The following is a 21,639-nucleotide window of genomic DNA, read 5'->3' as shown; positions in this document are numbered from 1 at the left end:
CCTTGCATATTATAGTTCATCACTAAGTTCTAGTAACTTGGTGATAGTGACTAGAGAACTTTATCAATTACTATCTTATCTGGAAGATTAACTCCCACTTGATTCAAGCAATTTTAGTACCCGGACAATCTGAGCACATACTCAGTGGTTGAGCTATTCTCCTCCATCTTGTAGGCAACGTATTGTCAGAGGTCTCATACCTCTTGACACGGGCATGAGTATGAAATACCAATTTCAACTCTTAGAACATCTTATATGTTCTGTGGCATTTAAAATGTTTTTCAATTCCCGGTTATAAGACGTAAAGCATGGTGCACTAAACTATCAAGTAGTCATCATACCGAGCTTGTCAAACGTTAAATGAGGTAACGAACAAGAACAAATATCCACTGCCGATGATCAATGATTTGTTTGACCAGCTGCAAGGAGCTAAGGTGTTTTCAAAGATCGATCTGCGATCTGGATATCACCAGCTGAAGATTCGAGAGAAGGATATACCAAAGACAGCATTTACCACAAGGCACGGGTTGTATGAGTATACTGTCATGTCATTTGGACTGACTAACGCCCCTGCCTATTTCATGAGCATGATGAACAAGGTGTTCATGGAATATTTGGATAAGTTTGTTGTGGTGTTCATTGATGATATAATGGTATACTCGAAGAATGAGGAGGAGCACAAAGAGCATTTGCGTTTAGTTCTCGAGAAACTCAGGGAACACCAGTTGTATGCCAAGTTTAGCAAATGTGAGTTTTGGTTGAAGGAAGTCGGATTCCTTGGACATGTTATATCAGGAGAAGGTGTAGAAGTAGATACCACCAAGGTTCAGTCAGTCACTGAATGGTTGGCACCCACTTCAGTTAGCGAGATCCGCAGTTTTCTTGGACTCGCAGAATACTATCAGAGATTCATTGAGAATTTTTCCAAGATTGCAAAATCAATGACGGAGTTATTGAAGAAGGATACCAAATTTAAATGGACGGAAGAATGTGAGGCAAGTTTTCAGGAGTTAAAGAAACGTTTAACTACAGCCCCAGTGTTGATTCTGCCGGATATACACAAGGAGTTTCAAGTGTATAGCGATGCCTCTCGCGTAGGACTTGGAAGTGTGCTTATGCGGGACGGAAGAGTTGTTTCGTATGCCTCACGGCAACTAAAACCGCACGAATTGAATTATGCCACGCATGATTTGGAGTTAGCAGCAGCAGTGCACGCGTTGAAGACTTGGAGACATTACCTTATTGGAAACCGTTGTGATGTGTACACGGATCATAAGAGTTTGAAGTACATTTTCACACAGAAGGAGTTGAACCTTAGGTAGAGGAGATGGTTGGAGCTTATAAAGGATTATGACATGAAGCTTCACTATCATCCAGGCAAGGCCAAAGTCGTAGCAGACGCTTTGAGTCAGAAGAGTTATGCTAATATCCTAGTGAGCACGGGATTGCCAAAGGAGTTAGCAAAAGATCTCAGGGAACTTTGATTGGAGATTGTTCCTAGAGGTTTTGTTGCAACAATGGAAGTTCAGTCGAAATTGTTAGGAAAGATCCGAGAAGCTCAGAAGGATGACGAAGAGATTGCTAAGATAAAGGAGAGAATGGGCAAAGGAAAGGCCAAAGGTTTTCGTGAGGATGAACACGGCACCTTATGGTTTGAGGACCGTATTTACGTGCCCAATAACACAGAGATCAGGAAGGTAATACTTCTGGAGGCTCATGACTCACCATACTCGATACAGCCCGGAAACACCAAGATGTATTTGGATTTTAAGGAACGTTTCTGGTGGACTGGTATGAAGAAGGATATTGCTGAGTATGTAGCCGTATGTGATGTATGTCAAAGAGTGAAGGTTGAGCATCAAAAGCCAGCAGGATTGTTACAGCCTATGCTGATACCGGAATGGAAGTGGGATAAACTTGGCATGGATTTTATCACTGGATTACCCAGGACCAAATCAGGATATGATTCTATACGGGTGGTAGTTGATCGCTTGACCAAAGTGGCTCACTTTATCCTAGTGAAAATCACCTATACAAGTGCGAAGTTGGCCAAGATATACATGACCAGGATCGTATGTCTGCATGGAGTTCTGAGGAAAATTGTATCAGATAGAGGAACACAGTTTACCTCAAAGTTTTGGCATCAGCTGCACCAGACTTTGGGAACGAGATTGGAGTTCAGTACAGCATTCCACCCGCATATGGATGGACAGACCGAGAGAGTCAACCAGATTCTGGAGGATATGTTGAGAGGTTGTGCACTAGATTATGGATCTAGTTGGGATGACAATTTACCCTATGCGGAGTTCTCATACAAGAATAGCTATCAAGCCAGAAGATGGCATCGTTCGAAGCCCTGTATGGACAGAGGTGCAGAACACCGTTGATGTGGGATGAAGTTGGAGACCGACAGTTTTTGATCAAGGAGTCGGAAGAAAAGGTTAAGTTGATCCGAGATAGATTGAAGGTAGCTCAATCCAGATAGAAGAGTTATGCAGATTCGAAACGCAAGGAAATAACCTATGAAATTGGAGACAGAGCATATCTGCGAGTGTCACCCCTGCGAGGAGTGAAACATTTTGGAGTTAAGGGAAAGTTAGCCCCGAGATTTGTATTACCGTATCGAATTTTGGAGCGTATGGGAGAAGTTGCCTACAAGTTGGAGTTACCTGAAAGACTGTCAGGAGTTCATGATGTGTGTCATGTTTCACAGCTGAAGAAGTGTCATGCTAAGATGGCCCATATACCGCTAAGAGATACAGTGCCCTTGGAGGTGATTCAGTTGGACAGTGATCTGACCTATGAGGAGAAGCCAGTCAGGATTCTTGAATTTGCCAGCCGAGTCACCCGCAGCAAGGTTATCAAGTTTTGCAAAGTTCAGTGGAGCCACCATACCAAGGATGAAGCCACCTGGGAACGAGATGATGATCTTCACAAATACCACCCACACCTATTTTTCTAGCCAACCCGAATCTCGAGGGCGAGATTCATCTTAAGGGGGGTAGGTTTGTAACATCCCAAATTTCCAATTTGGAATGTTATACATAGATCATTCATGCATATCATATTTTGCTGCATTTCATTTCGCGATCCTCGAAATCCTAAGCAACTCAAGGACCCTCGGAGAGAGTTGGGGATTTCCCTGTTTTCATATTTGAATTTTATCAAATATTGAAACGAGGATTTTTGGTTTTAATTATTTTTCTCTCTTAAAATATTTCATATTAAAATATATGAGAGGAGATAATATGACTTCTCCAAAATAAATGAAATATTGGAGGAAAAATATTAAGGGCCAATTCCAGTTCTGCCCCTAACTCGAACCCACTACTCAGTTTTGCCCCTAATTTTCAGGTATGCTCAGTTTTGCCTCTCCGCCGTTAGTGTCACTTATAGAAATGCCCTTTTGCGCCGTTACCGTCCAGTCAAAGTACTTTGACCATCCAGAAAAAAATAGCAAAAAAAATCAAAAAAATATGAAATTTGGTGGGATCGAAGATAGTCATGTCCGCAAGGCGTGTGCACATTTTTGTGTTGGTTGGACACTCCGGGAGCTCGTGGAAAAGGAAAACAAAAATAATTTATGCCTATGAACAGTAAATTCGAAAAAAATAGCAAAAAAGTTCAAAAACATTTGAATTTATTTGGTGTCAAAGAGGCTTCAGTGCACAAAGTGCTTGCAAGTTTTGGTGATCAAATGACGTACGGGGCGCTCTAGAGAAAAAAAACAAAATAGTGTATTTTTTCAAAGTTTTTTTGAGCTAAAATTTGTTTTTTTTCTCCACGAGCTCCTACAATGTCCAAACACAACAAAAACGTGCACACATATTGCGCACCTGAATATCTTGAGTCCCACGAAATTTCATATTTTTTTGATTTTTTTTCTATTTTTTTTGAATTTACTGCTCGCATGCGTACAAAATTTATGTTTTCCTTTGACACGAGCTCCCGGAGTGTCCGAACGGCATGAAAATGTGCACGCGCCTTGCGGACATGACTATCTTCAATCCCACCAAATTTCATATTTTTTTGATTTTTTTTTGCTATTTTTTCAGGACGGTCAAAGACCTTTGACCGGATGGTAACGGCAGAGAAGGGCATTTCTATAAGTGAAACTAACGGCGGAGGGGCAAAACTGAGCATACCTAAAAATTAGGGGCAAAACTGAGTAGTGGGTTCGAGTTAAGGGCATAGATGTAAAAGTCCCAAATATTAAAATCAAATGTTTGTTTTTATTCGGAGTTTATTGCTATTTTATTTGAATTAGAAAAATTGCATGTTTTTTAAAATTGCATTTTAGGGCCAAGAAAATGTTCATCTTGTTCTAAATATTTTATTTAGACGGTGAAAATTTGTTTTGGCATATTTAGATTTTTATTTTATTTTCTAGGATTTATTTAAGTTTCGGCGAAATTATTTAAAAAAACTCTCCAACGCCGGTTGGGCCGGAGCCCAGCCGAGCCGGCCCACCTCCCCATGCCTCGTCTCCCTCCACGAGACCGGGAGGCCGCCACCGCCCGAAGCCGAGTCCGGCCGGGACTCTCCCGCGCCGCCTTGCCCCCTCCCCAAACAAGCCCCCTCCTTTTATAGCGTCGCGCCCCTGCCCCGACTCCACCACCACCCGCCAACCCCGCTGCCTGCCTCGCCCCGCCCATCGCAGCGCCGCACATCCGCCGCCTGCCGCGCCCCGCCGCAGTGCCTCCCCGCCGCCGCCCGCCGCACGGCCCGCCGCCCCGCAGCCCCACCCGGACCCCGCGGACACCGCCGGACCTCACCGGAGCCCTGCCAAGGTAGTCGCCTCGACGCTGCCGGTTTTGAGAGAAAAAACTGATCCGGTTTTTCTAGAAAACCCTAGGTTTTTTTAATAGATTGGTTTTATTTTTTTCCGGTTTAGTTTATCGAGCGGACGTTCATCCGTACATTCGTTTTAACGAACGGCGTTCACTCGTTAGCCGTAGACAGCGGACGTTCGTTTGTTAGCCTGTTCGTCAGTTTTTCTTTTTCTCGGATTTTCCGCGATTATTTTTTATCGCGATTCCTGACCCAATTTTTGTTTTAGTTTATCTTTTCGCTCGTTTATCGGAATCAGGCGATTCAAGCGCCTAGGTCTTCATCTCGAGACCCTGTTTCTGTTTAATCAAATTGAACAAGATTTTGGTACTTTAAAATTTGACTTAGGTCCAGATTAGTAATCGGATCTTGTTTCTTTCGCAGTTTGAGTCTCATTGCTCCGTTTGATTTGACTCTTTTTGCAAACCGGAGTTCTTAAGTTGAACTTTCTGGTTAGATCTTCTTATTTGAGTTTTACCCATGCTTCTTTGCTTGATTGCTTATGCATGCTATTGTTTGTTTGCGATAGAACACCCGGAGTGTGAAGCGTGCTACTATGAGTCTCTAGGTTTTGCGGATCATCAGCAAGGCAAGTAACACTTTGATCATATCCCTTTCATACCCAGTTTTTATGCATTAGTTACAATCCTCGAATACTTCATGGTTAGGACTTGATAACATGTGGGTACTGGAAAGTAGTTGATGAGGTAGGAACCTATTGCCCTGCATTCAAACCTTGGGAGTTACTTCTACATTATGCTTATACTGCTATACTATGCTCGTAGACGTGCATTGGGTTTGAGTGAATCCATGACAGATGTGAGATTATTAATTAATGGTTCAACTTAAGGTGGCAACTTAAATACACATCTGGGTGGATTGTTTGGTGGGCATCTGGAGAATCCAGTGTTGTCCTAGGATATCCCGGAGTACCCGTGTGATAATCCTAAGGTCCGCCACCCAGGATCAAAGGGAAATGAGATATTTCATGCTAGAAACTTCCGTGTGCAGCCACAAGCTATTATGGGCTCTAGCATAGTTGAGTAAGTTGCGTGAAGCACTTGAAGAGATAGACTAGCAGGTAGTGGGTTGTAGGAGGTATAGTCTATCCGGAGTAGAGATTTAATGCTTCTGAAAGACTGTGTCTCAGTCATCCGTTTTCTCAAACACCATGTAGTGCGAGAACTCCAACGGAGGAGATCGAGTCTTGTGGGGGAAAGTGTGCAAACCTCTACAGAGTGTATAAACTAATCATGGTTAGTCGTGTCCCTGATTATGGACAATCTTGAGTATCTAGTACTTGGATTATCATATGTATCTCGTCACTCTAAATTAATATTGTTGCGTTGATAATTACTTTTAATTGGGATTGAGTTGGAGGAACCTTCTCAATGATGTTTCAACTACCATGATAGTTAAATAAAATCTATTCCTTTGTTGTAGGGAAAAATTGGCTTTTCGCAAAACTATAACCATAGAGCTTTCCACCAGCCAAATATGCATGTAGTGATAGCATTATTCTGTTCTTGCTCTACTGTGTTACATTGCCAACATATTCCATGTGCTGGCCCGTTTTCAGGCTGCAACGTATTATGTTGCAGACTTTTTAGACGAGGAGTAAGGTTCGTTAGGTCGTTGCTGTGCAGCTCAGCTATGTCGTTGGAGTTGCTGGACTCACTTTATCTTCCAAGCCTTCCGTTGTTATCGTATTAGATGGCCTTAAGCCATATTTATTGTAATAACTTCTCTTTTGAGACATTCGATGTAATAAAGTGTGTGATTGCTACTCTGTTATAAATCCTCAAGTATTGTGTGTGTCAGCATTACCGATCCAGGGATGACACTGAAGCACAGAGACTTGACCGTTTGAGGTCGGGTCGCTACAAGATGGTATCAGAGCACACGTTGAGTGTAGGACACGACCACTAAGCTAAAAGCCCTGGATCACTATTCTCTTCTCATTTCTGACTCCTCTCCAGTTTCTATTCTTTAGGATGGCGGACGTAAGGAATAAGTTTGCACAACCGGATGAAGACGCACCCTTTGGACGACACTTGAAGGAAGTCACTAGGTACCTGAACATTGGAATACCAAGCTTCACCGGGACTTAGAACGCCACTTTACCAGAAGAGGGGCGATGGATGATTCAAGTTCAAGTTCCAGGAAGGACATTCACGCCAGCCAGTAAGTCCATAGAGTTTTCCTTCGATGCACCAACCTGGAGTCTAGGAAAGAGTATGGCAGCTCACATCACCATGAGACGCATTGGAGAAGTTTACCATAAGGAGCTTAAGGATACTATCTACCAGATTTGTGGGCGCCGAGACGAGAAATGGGAGATGATCAGCACCAGGAAGGATAGATCAATTGTAGCTTTCATCCAGGAGTTAAACCAGCACATTCGTCGCCAGGAGAACCAGATGTGCGCAGGAATGATAGATCTGAAGAAGGAGATGACTAGGATCACGGACCTGGAGGAAGAACTCAAGGCAACACATGAAGATTATGAGGAGGAAATCGTCGTACTAGTGGAGAAGAATGACGATCTGGAAAGGAAGCTAGGAGTACTCATGGGAGACCCCGCACTAGGAGGAGAAGACGAAGAACCCAAGGAGATTCGTCCGAAGGACTACGTCATCATCGACGACACCGACTCGGACCCCGACGATAGCGATGATGACTATGAAGATGAAGCTGGAGCAGATCTTATGGAGTCTTCAACCGAGCAATATTTCTAGTAGACCACTACATCAGTAGTAGTATTCCACCATGTATATAGTATAGTCCGACCACTTTTGTAACAATAGTTAGATCGATTGTATGCCCTTGCTTGATTGATTGAGTGAAATGATTGTGTCTGTCTCATGTGCATATGGGTAGTGTTTTTCTCGTTAGACCTCATTCTATTCTATTCCCTCTAAACCCATCAGATGCCTCCGAGACGTGACCCCGAATTTACTTTCCCACCGGAGCTCACTCAGTTGATCCAGCAGCAGAATACCCTGATGCAGTTGTTAGTTCAGAACCAAGGTAACAACAACAACAACAACCCACCGCCACCACCACCAGTTGAAAACTTAGCCCACTTCCTGAGGTTGCAGCCGCCGGCGTTTTCTAGTAGCACCGAGCCGATAGTGGCAGATAATTGGCTCCGCAGGATTGGAAGGGAGTTAACCACTGCAGGATGTACAGATGCTGAGAAGGTGCATTTTGCTGCACATCAGTTGGATGGACCAGCAGCCTCATGGTGGGAGAATTACACTGTCACCTATCCTATAGCCACTGTTACATGGGACTAGGTTCAGCAAGCTTTCCGTACAGCCCATGTCTCAACTGGAGCTATGAGTATGAAGAAGCATGAGTTTCGTAACTTACGCTAGGGGAACCGTACTGTGGCTCGGTACGCGGATGAGTTTAGCAAGGTATCTCGCTATGCCCCCGATGATGTGGCCACAGATGTCACAAAGCAGGAGAAGTTTATGGAAGGGCTGAATGATGAGATGAGCATGCAGTTGATGGTGGCAACATTCAACAACTACCATGAGTTGGTAGATAAGGCTCTTATGATTGAAGGGAAGCAGCAGCAGATTGAGAGCCGTAAGAGGAAGTATGGACAAGGAAGGTATAATTCAGGAGCTCAGCAGAAGCCTCGCCTAACCCCCAAACTCGGGAGGACTTGTTCATAACCATGGAGGCCACACCCACAATGGAGGAAGCATTGATTGTGTTAGTAAGTCAATTTGTCTCACCACCCCTGAGGGAAAAAGGATTAAGTATGTATCTAGGCATGCGCCTAGGAGTAGCCAAGTGAATACCCTCACGGGAATTGTTCAGGAGGAAGTGCCTGTACTGAAGGATTACCCGGATGTTTTTCCAGAGGAGTTACCAGGCATGCCACTGGATCGAGACATGGAGGCCACACCCACAATGGAGGAAGCATTGACTGTGTTAGTAAGTCAATTTGTCTCACCACCCCTGAGGGAAAAAGGATTAAGTATGTATCTAGGCATGCGCCTAGGAGTAGCCAAGTGAATACCCTCACGGGAATTGTTCAGGAGGAAGTGCCTGTACTGAAGGATTACCCGGATGTTTTCCCAGAGGAGTTACCAGGCATGCCACTGGATCGAGACATGACGATCAAGAACAAATACCCACTGCCGATGATCAATGATTTGTTTGACCAGTTGCAAGGAGCTAAGGTGTTTTCAAAGATCGATCTGCGATCTGGATATCACCAGCTGAAGATTCGAGAGAAGGATATACCAAAGACAGCATTTACCACAACGTACGGGTTGTATGAATATACTGTCATGTCATTTGGACTGACTAACGCCCCTGCCTATTTCATGAGCATGATGAACAAGGTGTTCATGGAATATTTGGATAAGTTTCTTCTGGTGTTCATTGATGATATAATGGTATACTCGAAGATTGAGGAGGAGCACGAAGAGCATTTGCGTTTAGTTCTCGAGAAACTCAGGGAACACCAATTGTATGCCAAGTTTAGCAAATGTGAGTTTTGGTTGAAGGAAGTTGGATTCCTTGGTCATGTTATATCAGGCGAAGGTGTAGCAGTAGATCCCACCAAGGTTCAGTCAGTCACTGAATGGTTGGCACCCACTTCAGTTAGCGATATCCGCAGTTTTCTTGGACTCGCAGGATACTATCGGAGATTCATTGAGAATTTTTCCAAGATTGCAAAACCAATGACGGAGTTATTGAAGAAGGATACCAAATTTAAATGGACGGAAGAATGTGAGGCAAGTTTTCAGGAGTTAAAGAAACGTTTAACTACAGCACCAGTGTTGATTCTGCCGGATATACGCAAGGAGTTTCAAGTGTATTGCGATGCCTCTCGCGTAGGACTTGGAAGTGTGCTTATGTAGGACGGAAAAGTTGTTTCGTATGCCTCACGACAACTAAAACCGCACGAATTGAATTATGCGATGCATGATTTGGAGTTAGCAGCAGTAGGCATGCGTTGAAGACTTGGAGACATTACCTTATTGGAAACCGTTGTGATGTGTACACGTATCATAAGAGTTTGAAGTACATTTTCACACAGAAGGAGTTGAACCTTAGGCAGAGGAGATGGTTGGAGCTTATAAAGGATTATGACATGAAGCTTCACTATCATCCAGGCAAGGCCAAAGTCATAGCAGACGCTTTGAGCCAGAAGAGTTATGCTAATACCCTAGTGAGCACGGGATTGCCAAAGGAGTTAGCAGAAGATCTTAGGGAACTTCGATTGGAGATTGTTCCTATAGGTTTTGTTGCAACAATGGAAGTTCAGTCGACATTGTTAGGAAAGATCCGAGAAGCTCAGAAGGATGACAAAGAGATTGCTGAGATAAAGGAGAGAATGGGCAAAGGAAAGGCCAAAGGTTTTCGTGAGGATGAGCAGTGATTCGGTTGGATAGTGATCTGACCTATGAGGAGAAGCCAGTCGGGATTCTTGAATTTGCCAGCCGAGTCACCCGCAGCAAGGTTATCAAGTTTTGCAAAGTTTAGTGGAGCCACCATACCGAGGATGAAGCCACCTGGGAACGAGAGGATGATCTTCGCAAAGACCACCCACACCTATTTTTCTAGCCAACCTGAATCTCGAGGGCGAGATTCATCTTAAGGGGGGTAGGTTTGTAACATCCCAAATTTCCAATTTGGAATGTTATACATAGATCATTCATGTATATCATATTTTGCTGCATTTCGTTTTGCGATCCTCGAAATCCTAAGCAATTTGTTTTCATATTTGAAATTTATCAAATATTGAAACGAGGATTTTTTGTTTTAATTATTTTTCTCTCTGAAAATATTTCATATTAAAATATATGAGAGGAGATAATGACTTCTCCAAAATAAATGAAATATTGGATGAAAAATATTAAAATCAAATATTTTTCTATTCGGAGTTTATTGCTATTTTATTTGAATTAGAAAAATTGCACGTTTTTCAAAATTGCATTTTAGGGCCAAGAAAATGTTCATCTTGTTCTAAATATTTTATTTAGATGGTGAAAATTTGTTTTTGGCATTTTTAGATTTTTATTTTATTTTCTAGGATTTATTTACGTTTCGGCGAAATTATTTAAAAAATATCTCCAGCGCCGGCTGGGCCGGAGCCCAGCCGAGCCGGCCCACCTCCCTGCGCCTCGTCTCCCTCCAGGAGACCGGGAGGCCACCGCCGCCCGAAGCCGAGTCCGGCCGGAACTCTCCCGCGCCGCCTTGCCCCCTCCCCCAAGCAAACCCCCCTCCTTTTATAGCGCCGCGCTCCAGCCCCGACTCCACCACCACCCGCCAAACCCCGCCGCCTGCCTCGCCCGTCGCAGCGCCGCACCGCCGCTGCCTGCCACGCCACGCCGCAGCGTCTCCCCGCCGCCGCACTGCCGCCGCGCCGCACCTCCCCGCCGCCGCATGCCGCGCCGCACCGCCCGCAGCCCCACCCGGACCCAGCGGAGACCACCAGACCTCACCGGAGCCCCGCCAAGGTAGTCGCCTCGCCGCCGTCGGTTTTGAGAGAAAAAACCGTTCCGTTTTTTAGAAAACCCTAAGTTGTTTTTTTGAATAGATCGGTTTTATTTTTTTTCCGGTTTAGTTTATCTAGCGGACGTTCGTCCGTACGTTCGTTTTAAAGAACGGTGTTCACTCGTTAGCCGTAGGCAGCGAACGTTCGTTCGTTAGCCTGTTTGTCAGTTTTTCTTTTTCTCGGATTTTCTGTGATTATTTTCGATTGCGATTTCTGATCTGATTTTTGTTTTAGTTTATCTTTTCGCTCGTTTATCGGAATCAGGCGATTCAAGCGCCTAGATCTTCGTCTCGAGACCCTCTTTCTGTTTAATCAACTTGAACAAGATTTTGGTACTGTAAAATTTGACTTAGGTCCAGATTAGTAATCGGATCTTGTTTCTTTCGCAGTTTGAGTTTTATTGCTCCGTTTGATTTGATTCTTTTTGCAAACCGGAGTTCTTAAGTTGAACTTTCTGGTTAGATCTTCTTATTTGAGTTTTACCCATGCTTCTTTGCTTGATTGCTTATGCATGCTATTGTTTGTTTGCGATAGAACACCCGGAGTGTGAAGTGTGCTACTACGAGTCTCTAGGTTTTGTGGATCATCAGCAAGGCAAGTAACACTTTGATCATATCCCTTTCATACCCAATTTTTATGCATTAGTTCGAATCCTCGAATACTTCATGGTTGGGACTTGATAACATGTGGGTATTGGGAAGTAGTTGATGAGGTAGGAACCTATTGCCCTGCATTCAAACCTTGAGAGTTACTTCTACGTTATGCTTATACTGCTATACTATGCTCGTAGACGTGGATTGGGTTTGAGTGAATCCATGACAGATGTGAGATTATTAATTAATGGTTCAACTTAAGGTGGCAACTTAAATACACATCTGGGTGGATTGTTTGTTGGGCACCTGGAGAATCCAGCGTTGTCCTAGGATATCCCGGAGTACCCGTGTGATAATTCTAAGGTCCGCCACCCAGGCTTAAAGGGAACTGAGATATTTCATGCTAGAAACTCCCGTGTACAGCCACAAGCTATTATGGGCTCTAGCATAGTTGAGTAAGTTGCGTGAAACTCTTGAAGAGATAGACTAGCAGGTAGTGGGTTGTAGGAGGTATAGTCTATCCGGAGTACATGCTTCTGAAAGACTGTGTCTCGGTCATCCGTTTTCTCAAACACCATGTAGTGCGAGAACTCCAATGGAGGAGATCGAGTCTTGTGGGGAAAAGTGTGCAAACCTCTACAGAGTGTATAAACTAATCATGGTTAGCCATGTCCTCGATTATGGACAATCGTGAGTATCTAGTACTTGGATTATCATATGTATCTCATCACTCTAAATTAATATTGTTGGGTTGATAATTACTTTTAATTGGGATTGAGTTGGGGGAGCCTTCTCAATGATGTTTCAGCTACCATGATAGTTAAATAAAATCTATTCCTTTTTTGTAAGAAAAAATTGGCTTTTCGCAAAACTATAACCATAGAGCTTTCCACCAGCCAAATATGCATGTAGTGATAGCATTATTATGTTCTTGCTCTACTGTGTTACATTGCCAGCATATTCCATGTGCTGACCTGTTTTCGGGCTGCAACGTATTATGTTGTAGACTTTTCAGACGAGGAGTAAGGTTCGTTAGATCGTTGTCGTGCAGCTCAGCTATGCCGTTGGAGTTGATGGACTCACTTTATCTTCCAAGCCTTCCGATGTTATCGTATTAGATGCCCTTAAGCCATATTTATTGTAATAAGTTCTCTTTTGAGACATTCGATGTAATAAAGTGTGTGATTGCTACTCTGTTATAAATCCTCGAGTACTGTGTGTGTCAGCATTACCGATCCAAGGATGACACTGAAGCACAGAGACTTGACCGTTTGAGGTCGGGTCGCTACATGATGTGATCCCGTTAATCAAACGACAACTCATGTCTTTGGTTAGGAAACTTAACCATCTTTGATTTAACGAGCTAGTCAAGTAGAGGCAAACTAGTGACACTTTGTTTGTCTATGCATTCACACATGTACTAAGTTTCCGATTAATACAATTTTAGCATGAATAATAAACATTTATCATGATATAAGGAAATAAATAATAACTTTATTATTGCCTCTAGGTCATATCTCCTTCATAGGCTAACATGGAAACTTTTGTTACTCATGAAAATGCAAAAAAATAATTCAAATGTGCGAACTTTCACTCTCTGTTTCTAAGGAGACAACAATTTATTACCTAATCATATCTATCAGCAAGGGTGAAAGAAGCAGGTGAGCAAGGAGGATGAAGAAGCATGAGGGAGAAGAAAAACAAGTGGTATGGAGGAAAGTGAGCGTCAACCGACGAAAGTTGAACTCGACGATAATGCTCAACTGGATTGGTAACCTGGTCCCTGTAGTTTAGAAGAGGGATCATTATAGGGGACATCGATTGTGGGGTGGCGATGGATGGGTGTTGGGAAGTGTTGGCAAGGCGAAAATAATATTAGAGAGAGAAGCAACAACGATGAAATAGCCAGAGGTGTTGGACGTCAGCTTGGGTGAAATCAACCGAAAAAGAGTGGAGGAGGAAAAGGATATGACATGATACCACACTTCACATGATAAATTCAAGTTCAAAAAAGAAATTGCGGACGTTCACATGGCATGTGTTCATGATCCCTAGAATTTTCCAATCCAAAATTGAAGAATAATAGATAAACAAAAAAAGATAGAACGAGATGTGAATAGTGTCATTTGTGCATTTATTTTTTACACGATTTTTTTTCTCTGTGTATTTCACAAGGGGTTGAAAATTTTCGGGATCGTAGACACACATGATGTGAACACTCACAATTTGTTTCCTTATTTTTTTTGAAAATTTTAAAAACTCATAAAAATGAGTTTTCCCTTGTGGGTGGGTGGTGGGGCCATCCATTCAATCAGAAGGTTATGCGGCAAATATAAAATGGTCATTCGTGTGAAATTTGCAAATGGATCCTAACTAATGTTTCAGATCTTAATTGGAGCAGGAAGTGCTCATGCATGCAACATCTGGTGTGTATAAAATCGCAGAATCCAGAGATTGAGGGGTTGGAAGTGCAAAGAGAAAGGTCAAGGGCAAACAGTAAAGACAAAGCCGGCTGATGAAGAGCGAAGAAGCGGAAAGCGCGACAGCGCGAGTCCGAGGGCACGTGATTACTGGATCTCAGTACACTCGCCACAAAGTCAGGTAAAAAGGACGCAGAGCCCTCCCACATGCCCAGTTGTTGCCTCACCAGTTTCTCAAAATTGAAGTTGTCTCTTCACCTGCACTCAACCAGCAAACAATGGCCCTTGCCCCCAAACAATGGTAGAGTGTGTGGATGGTGGGGCAGAGATTCAGATACGGCAGGGTTGGGTTGAGCACTTGAGCACCAATCATGCCTGTAATTGCGCTCCAGTATCAGACTAGTTTAATACGGAGTCATTGCAATCGAGCCCCAAATGACTGGGGTCTGTCATGTGACTCCATACTCCCGGTAGTGATGCAAGGCTGTACGTGGCACGAGTTTGGCGACCCCGGGCCGGGACCATTCGTATCGTTGCGAACATGCGATGCTTTGACTTACTGAGCCGTTTGTCCTGCCTGGGACAGTTATTAGCCAAGGAGTGAGAGGGAGATTCCGTGGACAGTGAACCTCTCTTTTTAAATGCACTCTGGGCCTCGCAATTTATTTACCACTTCGAGTACGTGTCTGGCACCAGTATTGCGTGGGGAAGTACAGCTTTGGCATCGTTTGTGAATTGGGCAGCCTAAATTAAGCTGGGTGTTCTGACATGTGCAGGCGCGCAGCGCACAAGCACAAGCTAACAAACTCTCCTCGTCGAAATCGAGGGGCTGTGTAAAATATCGGTGTATTGGCTTCTTCACGGCTCAGAGAGGGTTGACCATCGAAGCTAATTGTGATACGTACATACTAATGGTATCTCCGTTGAGCCTGCGATGGAGGTCCTAACTATTGCGAAGTAGAAAGCGCTTTGGCTACTGCCTTTTGTCCGTAATTTCAGTATATCACGTCACCATCAGAGGTTCATGTTCTACAGGAATGGCGTGTTCTAAGCGGAAAACTGTGGGCATGCTGGTCAGCCAACAGCTCGGTGAGCGGAAAGCATCCTCCGGACTTCACGAGTCGTTGCCCACAATCGCAGGAGTGGCACAAGGAACATGTTGTCATGGACGCAACTCGCTCTTGTCCCTCACCGACAGCGCTCGATTTGGTCAGCGATTGGCGCATCGGTGCCGCCATCATGGCTAACGCCGTATTGACCACCGGGGCCCAAGGTTTATCAGCACGCGCGTTACTCGTGACTGTTGCGTGCGCCACTCGCGCTTTTTTACCCACGGCCGTCGAGTAAAACAGGCGTGAATGAAGAACCCGCGCATCTTCGACTTCGCCTCCGTCGAGCTGTCCTTCGAGGAGGTCTGCAGCCTCCCAAGGGTAAGGGTAAGGCGCCCGGTCCGGACGGTTTCACCTCCGACTTCTTGTGCGTTGCTTGGGACGTGATCAAGAGCGACATCATGGACGCGTTCGCCAACCTTCATTGGCTCAACGTCCGCGTTTTTCACATGCTGAATGAGGCGTTCATCACCCTCTTATCTAAATCCCCTAGTGCTGCTTCCCTCTCGGGCTACCGCCCGATCAGACTTATCCATCTCATCGTCAAGCTCTTCGCCAAGGTCCTTTCGCTCCGGCTCGCGCCGCGTCTCAAAGAGATCATCTCCACCAATCAGAGTGCCTTTATCGCCGGCCACAACATCCATGACAACTTCATGTTGGTCTAACAAACTGCCCGGCAGCTGCACAACCTCCTTCACCGCGCGTTCTGCTGAAGCTAGACATTGCCCGTGCCTTGGACTCCGTGTCTTGGCCTTTCCTGCTCGAGGTCTTGCAGCACTTGGGCTTTAGGCCACGTTGGAGAAACTGGATATGCATCATGTTATCCACGACTAGCACACACGTCCTCATCAACGGCACGCCAGGACTGCCAGTGCTTCACCGGAATGGGCTGCGCCAGGGCGACCCCATCTCCCCCATGCTTTTTGTCCTGGCGATTGACGTGCTCAACAAGCTCTTTCAGAAAGCCATGGAGCTCGGCATCATGAAGCGCCTCACCGAGAGACACATGGCCTCTAGTCTCTCCCTCTATGCCGATGATGCCGTGCAATTCTGCCATCCGGATGAGCTGGATCTTTCCGCCGCTCGCGAGCTGCTCCAAACACTTGGTATGGTCTCAGGCCTTCACACCAACTTGGCCAAGTGCTCGGCCTTGCCCATCCAGTGCACGCTGCGCATCGCGACTCTATTGCCAACCACTTCCCTTGCCCCATCCTGGTCTTCCCCACCAAGTATTTGGGGTTGCCACTGTCCATCCGGAAGCCCTCCTCCAACGCTCTGCAACCTTATGTTGACCGACTGGGGAAGAAGTTGTCCCCATGGTGGGCCTCGATGCTTTCCCGTGGTGAACAACTTGCTCTTGTGCGCCACGTGTTCCGCACCATGCAAACACACATTCTCATCACCATGGCCCCCAACCCTACCACGCTGTGACGGATCAATCGTCTGGTGCGAGCCTTCCTCTGGCACGGGCAAAAGACGGCTAATGGCGGGCACTGCCTCGTGAGCTGGGGCAAGGTGTGTTGTCTTCTCGCCCTCGATGGTCTGGGCATCCCCGATCTTCACCGTTTCGGGCACGCGATCTGCTATCTCTTGAGCACTTGCGTTGGTTTTCCCTTGAAGAGGAAAGGGTGATGCAGCAAAGTAGCGTAAGTATTTCCCTCAGTTTTTGAGAACCAAGTTATCAATCCAGTAGGAGGCCACGCACGAGCCCCTCGCACCTACACAAACAAATAAATCCTCGCAACCAACGTGATAAGGGGTTGTCAATCCCTACACGGTCACTTACGAAAGTGAGATCTGATAGATATGATAAGATAAGATTTTTGGTATTTTTATACTAAAGAGAAATGAAAGATGCAAAGTAAAATAAAATGGCAAAGGAAATAACTAAGCATTGGAAGATTAATATGATGGAAGATAGACCCGGGGGCCATAGGTTTCACTAGTGGCTTCTCTCGAGAGCATAAGTATTCACGGTGGGTAAACAAATTACTGTTGAGCAATTGACAGAATTGAGCATAGTTATGAGAATATCTAGGTATGATCATGTACATAGGCATCACGTCCGAGACAAGTAGACCGACTCCTGCCTGCATCTACTACTATTACTCCACACATCGACCGCTATCCAGCATGCATCTAGAGTATTAAGTTCAAGAGAACAGACTAACGCTTTAAGCAAGATGACATGATGTAGAGGGATAAACTCATGCAATATGATATAAACCCCATCTTGTTATCCTCGATGGCAACAATACAATACGTGCCTTGCTGCCCCTACTATCACTGGGAAAGGACACCGCAAGATTGAACCCAAAGCTAAGCACTTCTCCCATTGCAAGAAAGATCAATCTAGTAGGCCAAACCAAACTGATAATTCGAAGAGACTTGCAAAGATAACCAATCATACATAAAAGAATTCAGAGGAGATTCAAATATTGTTCATAGATAAACTTGATCATAAACCCACAATTCATCGGTCTCAACAAACACACCGCAAAAGAAGATTACATCAAATATATCTCCACAAGAGAGGGGGAGAACTTTGTATTGAGATCCAGAAAAAGAGAAGAAGCCATCTAGCCAATAACTATGGACCCGTAGGTCTAAAGTAAACTACTCACACTTCATCGGAGAGGCTATGGTGTTGATGTAGAAGCCCTCCGTGATCGATGCCCCCTCCGGCAGAGCTCTGGAACAGGCCCCAAGATGGGATCTCGTGGATACAAAAACTTACGGCGGTGGAATTAGGGTTTTGGCTCCGTATCTGGTAGTTTGGGAGTATGTAGGTATATATAGGAGGAAGGAGTACGTCGGTGGAGCAACAGGGGGGCCACGAGGGTGGAGGGCGCGCCTGGGGGGGGGGGGGGGGGGGGGGGTAGGTGCGCCCCCCTACCTCATGGCCTCCTGGTTGATGTCTTGACGTAGGGTCCAAGTCCTCTGGATCATGTTCGTTTCGAAAATCACGTTCCCGAAGGTTTCATTCCGTTTGGACTCCGTTTGATATTCCTTTTCTTCGAAACCCTAAAATAGGCAAAAAAAAACCACAATTCTGGGCTGAGCCTTTGGTTAATAGGTTAGTCCCAAAAATAATATAAAAGTGTATAATAAAGCCCAATAATGTCCAAAACAGAATATAATATAGCATGGAACAATCAAAAATTATAGATACGTTGGAGACGTATCACAATCCAAGCCCGCAGGTTGTGGCCGCACAAGACCGACCAGTTGCGCCCCTGGCAACACCTACACACTCTCGGTTCGGCCGAGGTTCACGCGATCTTCCGTGGATCCGCCCGTTGGGAGGTTGGCAATGGTAGTTCCTGCCTTTTCTAGGAGGACCACTGGCTCCATGGTGCTTGCATCGCTGAGGTTGCCCTCTGCTATACGCTCTGGTCCCTCGACGTAGAGGCAAGGCCCGCTCTGTGCATGATAGCCTGCTCGGGTGCTTGTGGATTCGTGACATCCATGGAACCCTTAGCCAGACCGAGCTAGCACAGTATGTCTCCCTATGGGCCCAGTTGCAGGATTTCTCTCTATCTGACGAGGAAAACCGCATCACCTAGCACTGGACTTCGTCGGGCACGTACTCGGCAAAGTCATGCTACCTGGCACTTTTCTCTGGAACGACCATCGAGCCGTTTTGGCGCCTAACCTGGAAATCATGGGCACCACTACGTGTGAAGATCTTCCTATGGCTTACCTATCAGGCCCGATGCTCGACAACAGACAGATTAGCCCGTCGGGGCCTGCGGCACACGCCGCTCTGTCTCCTCTTCGACTAGGAGCCCGAGACCATCCAGCACCTTCTCGTCGGCTGCTCCTTCTCCTGCCAGGTATGGCACGCGATCCTCGTCTGGTGTCGGGACACAATGTAACACCCACAATGCGGCTATATCTCCCACGTGTCGGGGCACGACTTAGAGGCATATCCGCATGGTTGGTTTGTCTCAAGAGGGATAATCTTCACACAATCCCATGTACCGAATAAGAAAGGGATAAAGAGTTGGCTTACAATCGCCACTTCACACAATACAAGATTAACATACATCATCCAGAGTACAATCAAGGTCCGACTACGGAACCAAAATAAAAGAAGACAACCCCAAATGCTAGATCCCCGATCGTCCCAACTGGCCTCCACTACTGATCAACCGGAAAAGACAGAAAACAACGAACACGATCTTCATCGAGCTCCCACTTGAGCTCGATTACGCCACCTGCACTGGCATAATCAGCACCTGCAACTGTTTGGAAGCATCTGTGAATCACGAGGACTCAGCAATCTCACACCCGCGAGATCAAGACTATTTAAGCTTATGGGTAGGAAAGGGTAATGAGGTGGAGATGTAGCAAGCACTAAGCATATATGGTGGCTAACTTACGCAAATAAGAGCGAGAAGAGAAGCAACGCAACAGTCGAGAAGCTAGAAGTGATCAAGAAGTGATCTTGAAACTACTTACGTTCAAGCATAACACAAGAACCGTGTTCACTTCCCGGACTCCGCCGAGAAGAGACCATCACAGCTACACATGCGGTTGATGTATTTTAATTAAGTCAAGTGTCAAGTTCTCTACAACCGGACATTAACAAATTCCCATCTGCCACATAACCGCGGGCACGGCTTTCGGAAGTTCAAAACCCTGCATGGGTGTCCCAACTTAGCCCATCACAAGCTCTCACGGACAACGAAGGGTATTCCTTCTCCCAAGAAGACCCGATCCGTCTCGGAATCCCGGTTACAAGACATTTCGACAATGGTAAAACAAGACCAGCAAAGCCGCCCGATGTGCCGACAATCCTGATAGGAGCTGCACATATCTCGTTCTTAGGGCAACACCGGATGAGACATCCTACGAGTAAAACCAAATCTCAAGTTTCCCCGAGGTGGCCCCGCAGTCTACTCGGTTCGGACCAACACTTAGAGAAGCACTGGCCCGGGGGGTTAAAATAAAGATGACCCTCGGGTTGGCCGACCCAAAGGAGGGGTAATAGTTTATTAGGCAAATGTAAAACCAAGGTTGGGCCTTGCTGGAGGAGTTTTGTTCAAAGCGAACTGTCAAGGGGTTCCCATAACACCCAACCGCGTTAGGAACGCAAAATCAAGGAACATAACACCGGTATGACGGAAACTAGGGCGGCAAGAGTGGAACAAAACATCGGGCATAAGGCTGAGCCTTCCACCCTTTACCAAGTATATACATGCATTATTTAACATAATAGATATTGTGATATCCCAACATATCTATGTTCCAACATGGAACAATCTTCAACTTCACCTGCAACTAGCAACGCTATAAGAGGGGCTGAGCAAAAGCGGTAACATAGCCAAACAACGGTTTGCTAGGACGGTGGGTTAGAGGCTTGACATGGCAATATGGGAGGCATGATATACATGTGGTAGGTAGCGCGGCATGGCAATAGAGCGAACAACTAGCAAGCAAAGATAGAAGTGATTTCGAGGGTATGGTCATCTTACCTGCAAAGTTTTCAGAGTTGTCGAAAGCTTGATCCTCGAAAGCGTACTCAACAGGTTCCTCAATCACGTACTCATCTCCCGGCTCTACCCAAATTAAGAACACAAGCAAAGGAACAACAATCAACCACGGTGCAATGCACAATCAACATGATGCAAAACATGGCATGATATGCGAGATGTGATATGCAATGCATATGCGTGCTCCGGAAGGAAAATAATGATCAAGGCATCAACTTGGAAAATCAAGTGTGCCGCTGGAAAGATGAGATGATTTCAGATGGAATTGATATAAAGATTACCAGAAACGGATGCACGGTTTGCAAATGGCAAGCAAAACAAGAATGACACAATTCTACGATTAACAGCACGATGCCATCTAGAATGCAACAAGAAACTAAGCTACTGCACTCCAACATAGCAACAAAGCATATGGCAGTGATGTACTCAAGGTGTTTGAGAAAACATGAACACTGAGCTACGGCTAAATCACACAAGAGCAGGTTCAAACAAGCATGACAAAAATGCAAAAGATATCAGCATCACACACTTTGTGAAAATACTAACATGCCAGAAATAACATCAGGAATCCATGTTTAGAGCAAGCAAACAGCATGCTACAGGAACATATCATAGCAATACAAGGCATGTGAATCTACTAAATGCATAGAACAATAGTCCCTT

The sequence above is a fragment of the Triticum urartu genome, chromosome 3 (genome assembly GCF_003073215.2).
Source record: "Triticum urartu cultivar G1812 chromosome 3, Tu2.1, whole genome shotgun sequence".
NCBI lineage: Eukaryota > Viridiplantae > Streptophyta > Magnoliopsida > Poales > Poaceae > Triticum > Triticum urartu.
The sequence above is the reverse complement of the archived record's forward strand: the minus strand, read 5'-3'. Positions refer to the sequence as shown.